Consider the following 6,767-nt stretch of genomic DNA (forward strand, 5'->3'; position numbering starts at 1 on the left):
CCAAGTTACACTTGAGGAAGAAAATAGTTTATTGAAGGGAATTATAGAGAAAGGAGTGTACAAAAGCCTTGCCGGGAGTAAGCAATTCAAGGAAATTGTGCGCAAGCAAGGAATGCACCAGAAGAATCAAGGTGTTGGTTTTGAACGAAAGTTCAATGCCAATGGAGTTGAGTGGGAAGAAGATCAATACCCCAAGACAAAGTTTGTTCCTCAAAAAGAGAAGTATGATACTTCTTTCAAGGGGACACAAGCTCAAGATGATCTTCCACCACAAGACTACAAGCAAAAAGGCAAGGACAAGCTTCAAGAGGAAATTGACGCATTTGAAGAAGCTCCTAAGACCTTAGTCAAGTGGATTCCTAGGACTACTTCAAGTTCCACTTCATCAAGTATGACTACAACTCCAAGGATTCCCATCAAGATGATGTGGATCCAAAAGAAGAAGAACTAGAGAGTTCTTGAGGGTGACTCCGCCAACATACTTCACTCTTATCATTTTGGCAAGAACAAGTGCAATCAACTTCCACATCTTGCACTAGTTCAAGGAGTCACAAACCCTCTTGTTGGTAAGACAAGGGACAAGGTAACCTAAAAGTTTTCATGGACATCATCTTTTGTGTGCATCACTCTATGTCTATGGATATCCTTGTTTGTTCCTTGTGGGACTAACCCATGTAGGTATTGAAAGTGCAATTCACTCAAATGGATAGCTCCAAGTGATCTACATCAACATTGAGCATCCACATGTTCAACATCTACATGAATTCATCATCGACAAAACCCAAGGTTAGTTCATCCCTCTTAGGGGGGATATCACATCTAGGGGGAGCTTTACTCTAAGACTTGAGCTAAAGAAACTCTAAAGATGTGAACACAACAATGCTTTATGTAAAAGTGGTAACCCCACTTGAGCTTAAACGATGAGTATGACCTATGATCAAGTGCTCTCACTTGACTCCTAAGTCAATATACTCATATATAGATGACCTTGTCATCGCAAATTGCTTGATAGATGCTAGAATTGGTTGTGCATGCCTTGTCACATATTTCATTTGCCATCTTATTGTGTGAGCATGCTGGTTGCATATTTTACTCATTCGAGGACATTCACTTGTTGTTTTGATTGTTTGGTTTTATTTTCTTTTGCCAAGTGGATGGACAAGAATGCCTAAGTACCTCCTCTAGCTATCTATGCTTTTCTCGTCTCAAACTCTATTCATGCTGCATCACAAAATTTGATCAAGTCAGATTCGAACCACTCTGTGTGAGGAGCGCCCGGAGTCCCCGATTCGTCATAGACTTAAACTTCCAAAACCTCTTTATGATTCTCGGTCTGACCGATACCCCACTTTCGGTCCTACCGAGATCATTAAGTTGATCTAGGTTTTCGATCTCGGTGCAACCGATTTGAACATTTTGGTCACACCGAGTTTCAGTAACTGCCTGCAGTTATGAATCTTGGTGCCGCCGAGTTGTTCCACTCGATCACACCGACAGGGTCGGGCTATATATAGTCACGGGCAAAATTTGGAAATTTCTCCGAACCCCTTCGCCCGCGCGATAGCCTGCTCTGCCAACGTGGTCTCCGGATCATCTTCTCGCCGCCAGCCACCTCCAGTCGCTGGTCTCCGTCGCCGTCAACGGGAATTCTGCCCCGCCGTTGCCGCCGTAGCCAGTCTCCGCCGAACTAGGGTATGGACTCGATCACAGTGCTATTCCCCGTCCGATTCCTAGCACATTGTGTTCTTCATGATTCTTGCCACGATTGAAACACTCCTATCCAGTCAATACGCCCGTAGATTAGCTTTGATTCGAAAATTTTAGGGTTAGATTTCCGCCGAAACCATCTCGGACCCACCGAGTTGAAAAACTCGGTCCCACCGATTTGGCTTATGCCATTGCACAAGTGAGACTCGGTCTGACCGAGAATTACTTATCGGTGTGACCGATTTTGGAACTCTGTGAAACCCTAGCAGTCTCGGTGCCACCGAACTGTGACTCGATCCTACCGAGTTCACTAGTTTAGGTTCCAAAACTGCTTCGGTATCACCGAGTTTGAAAATCGGTAGATCCGAGATGATTTCAGTGGGAAACTAAAACTAAGTTTTTGGATCATTCTTTTGCAAAAATCTCTGCATTTTGTGATGCTCATCTTTTCTACCTCATCTATAAACTGTTCACAGGGTCAGCAGTCAGAGTTTGCAGCATGTCTGATCAAAGTGACAGCCAGAACATGTCAGAGCAGCAGGTGCACATGAGTGAGGGCACTAGTCCCTCCAGCTCTTCAGATGAGGGCAGCAGGAGCACCCCTAGCAACTTGCCAAAAGCTGCCACCAGACAGAGGAAGAAGAGAACTTCTGATTCCGAAGATGAAGATTATGTGGCAGAGGAAGAGGCCACATCAAAGAGAGTTGAGCCAGCTCAAGGCACAAAGCCAGGGCTGAAAATCAAAAGGCTAGCAGGCAGGCAGCCCATGTCAAAGGCAAGAGCTTCAACTGAGAAGCCTGCACCCAAAGAGCCAGTTGCTGCTGAGGGAAAGAAAAGAAAGGAAAGGGTCAAGAAGACCGTAGCCAAAGTGCTAGGAAAGGCTTCCATCATGGAAGAGGAAGAGGAAGAAGAGATAGCTGCACCAGCACCCAAGGCACCCAAGCTGATGGGTGATGCCATAAGATCAGGGGCTACTGCATCTAAGCCCAAAGCTGCCTCCAAGCCAAAACCAAAGAGGAACACAAGGAGCATTCCTGCAGCTGAGAAGAACAAGGCCCCAGTGCCTGAGACTGTTGCTGAAGAAGAGGATGAAGAGCAAGTTCTGAGAAAGCTCAAGCCCAAGATCCCGGACCACAACGATGCGCATCCTGTGGCTGAGGACATGAAGCTTAGGAGAGATTCGGGGCTGAGGAAGTGGAGATAAGAAGACCCGTATGCTTCAAGGAGGAGGACTGCTGTTGACTACAGATTCCACACTAAGGAACAACAGGACTTCTATGAGACAGTGCTGCTTGATAAGAAGCCAATAGTCTGTGATATGAGATGGGTTGACTGGCAGTACATCAAGGACAATGAGGAGCACTATCCTGGAGTGCAAGACATCTTCATAACTTGTGGAGTAGCTGACTTTGTTGGGCAGAAGCTCACAAAGTGGAATGAGGAGCTTATAATGCAGTTCTACTCCACAACACATTTTTATTCAGATGGGAGGATCACATGGATGTCTGAGGGTACAAGGTACCAATCCACAGTTGCTGAGTGGGCACAGATCATTAATGCCCCAGAGGAGCATGATGATGACTTGGACATATATGCCAAGAAGAAGATGGACCATAACTCTGTGTCCAATATGTACAAGGAAATTCCCAATGAAGCTCTTGACACGTTCAAATTTGGGTCTGTGCATTACCTTCTGTCAGGGCTGCCAACTATCAATTGGATCTTGAGGCACACCTTATTACCCAAGTCTGGAGATCACAAGATGATCAGAGGCCATGCTATCAACTTGCTACATGTATTTGATGTGCCTCAGAAGTTCAAGGTGATGAGCCTCATAGTGGAAACTATCAAAAGGACTGCAGCAGATCAGAAGAGGAGTTGCAGATATGCCCCTCAGATCCAGGAGCTCATTAACTCCAAGATGGGCACGGGCATATATTTATTGGACAAGGAACACCTGCCCATCCGTCCAGATTTTGAGGACAATCAAGTTGTCATGACTGAGAACGAGCCATCATCTGCCCAAGCATACGCAAAGAAGGAGAAGGCAAGGAAGGAGAAAGCTGCCAAGATGCCAACTCAAGAGGAGGCATCTGAGTATTTCTTGAAGACCAAACAAGAGCAGCTTGGTTACCTGATTGCATCCACCCTACGGATTGAGCAAGGACTAGCCACCCTAACTCAAAACCAGGCAAGCCTAGAGAGAATCATGGAACAAAAGTTCTATGACTTGGATGTCAAGGTAACGGAGATTCAGACTGCAGTGGAGCAGCTCCAAGATGATATGCAGGAGAGGAGAGGCAGGACTACCACTCATGCCTTTGCCAGAGTGCCACGAGGTCCGAGGTCGTCTGCCGTGCCAGTTGCTGACACAAGAGCCACCACCTCAGCACCAGCTACAGCCTCAGTTCCACCAGCTCCAGCATCTACTTCAGCTCCAACTCCAGCGTCTACTTCAGCGTCTACAGAAGCCTTCGTCCTTGGAGTGATCCGGACTCCACCACCACCAGAAGATCAAGCCTGAGCGTCGATCTAGTACTATGCATTTTCTAGGAACTTTTTGGTAACTTGTTGCCAAAGGGGGAGAAAAATGTATAGATCATAGGCTTCGAGAGAGAGAGTGTTGCTTTTCTCTCTTGCTTTATTTGGTGGTTTTTCAAACTTGTTTGCTTTTGAGTGCTTGAGATACTACGTCATTATTTGTGAGACATTGATGATCATGTGTTTGATCATAAGCTACACTTAATGCTTGCTTAATGCTATTATCTTATCTATCTTATGTGATCTTTCACTATTCTTGGTGATGAGTGCATGTATTTCATTCTTATCATTTTAAGCGCTCCACCAAGATGTATGTGACATGGAAGAGTAACCCATGACTCTAACTCCTTGTGCATTTGCAGTCCAAAGCAAATTTTAAATATGCACAAATTTAGGGGGAGCTCTTACTTATCACATACTTCTCAAAGCGACGATATATTTCATGCTTATTATCATTTGTCGAAGCTTTGATCTATATGTTGTCATCAATTACCAAAAAGGGGGAGATTGAAAGTGCAACTATCCCTAGGTGGTTTTGGTAATTCATAACAACATATAGCTCATTGAGCTAATGCTATTCCAAGATGATTATTTCAGGAAAGCTCAATGATTGGCATGGCATGGATGTGAAAGTGGAACCCTCAAAATGCTAAGGAAAAAGGATTGGCTCAAGCTCAAAAGCTCAAGACTCTTCATTTTATATTTTAGTGATCCAAGATCACATTGAGTCTTTAGGAAAAGCCAATACTATCAAGGAGGGATGAGGTGTTGCTTAATGAGCCTCTTGCTTCATGTGCTTAGTGATATGCTCCAAAACCCTCAACTACTTTCCCATATCCACATATGACCTAAACCCTAAGCCAAACTCGGTCCTACCGATTCTTCCTATCCGGCGCCACCGAGTTTCACTTGTCATTAGCCACTGCCAAACCCTAGCAATTCGGTTCTACCGATAGGGATCTCGGTCTCACCGAGATGGGATTGCAAACTCTCTGTTTCCCTTTCGTAACTTTTCGGTCTCACCGAAAGAGCGAATCGGTCCCACCGAGATTGCAATGTAAATTCAGTGTTTCCCCTTTGTAACTTTTCGGTCTCACCGAAAGAGCAAATCGGTCCCACCGAGTTTGCCTGACCAACTCTCTGGTTAGCTAATTACCAAATTCGGTCTCACCGAGTTTGTGTAATCGGTCTCACCGAGATTACGTTATGCCCAAACCCTAACCATATCGGTCCTACCGAGTTGCATGTCAGTCCCACCGAAAATCTCTAACGGTCACTAGGTTTACATTTTCGGTCCGACCGAGTTTGTTGATTCGGTCCCACCGAGATTGGAAAACTGTGTAACGGTTGGATTTTGTGTGGAGGCTATATATACCCCTCCACCTCCTCTTCATTCGAAGAGAGAGCCATCAGAACACATACACCATTCCAACTCGTATGTTCTGAGAGAGAACCACCTACTCATGTGTTGAGACCAAGATATTCCATTCCTACCATATGAATCTTGATCTCTAGCCTTCCCAAGTTGCTTTCCACTCAAATCTTCTTTCCACCAAATCCAAATCCTATGAGAGAGAGTTGAGTGTTGGGGAGACTATCATTTGAAGCACAAGAGCAAGGAGTTCATTACCTACACACCATTTGTTACTTCTTGGAGAGTGGTGTCTCCTAGATTGGCTAGGTGTCACTTGGGAGCCTCCGACAAGATTGTGGAGTTGAACTAAGAAGTTTGTAAGGGCAAGGAGATCGCCTACTTCGTGAAGATCTACCGCTAGTGAGGCAAGTCCTGTGTGGGCGATGGCCATGGTGGGATAGACAAGGTTGCTTCTTCGTGGACCCTTTGTGGGTGGTTGCTTCTTCGTGGACCCTTCGTTGGTGGAGCCCTGTGTGGACTCTCGCAACCGTTACCCTTTGTGGGTGGAGCCCTGTGTGGACTCGTGCAACCGTTACCCTTTGTGGGTTGAAGTCTCCATCAACGTGGATGTAGGATAGCACCACCTATCCGAACCACAGGAAAAACATCCGTGTCTCATATTGCGTTTGAATTCTCCAAACCCTTTCCTTTACATTCTTGCAAGTTGCATGCTTTACTTTCCGCTGCCAATATACTCTTTGCATGCTTGCTTGAATTATGTGATGATTGCTTGACTTGTCCTAAAATAGCTAAAATCTGCCAAGAACTAAAATTGGGAAAAGGTTAAGCTTTTATTTGGTCAAGTAGTCTAATCACCCCCCTCTAGACATACTTTCGATCCTACACTTAGGTTCCAGAGTTGTATAGATTTGACAGTCCACACAATTGAGGAATCTTGAGGAAAAACATAGCTTAGAGAAATGAATCAAGGTACTGATGCAACTGGGTGTTTAAGAATAGGGAAGTTGAAGAATAAACACCTTTGAAGATTTTGTGGAAATCATGAGAATCAAAGTAGGGCAGTAAAATTAGATTTTACTTACCCTGGACGAATAACACAATGAACTAGGAGTGGAGATGGTGAAGTTCGTCCGTTCAGATCTCC

The sequence above is a fragment of the Triticum aestivum genome, chromosome 6A, assembly GCF_018294505.1.
Source record: "Triticum aestivum cultivar Chinese Spring chromosome 6A, IWGSC CS RefSeq v2.1, whole genome shotgun sequence".
In the NCBI taxonomy this organism is placed as follows: Eukaryota; Viridiplantae; Streptophyta; class Magnoliopsida; order Poales; family Poaceae; genus Triticum; species Triticum aestivum.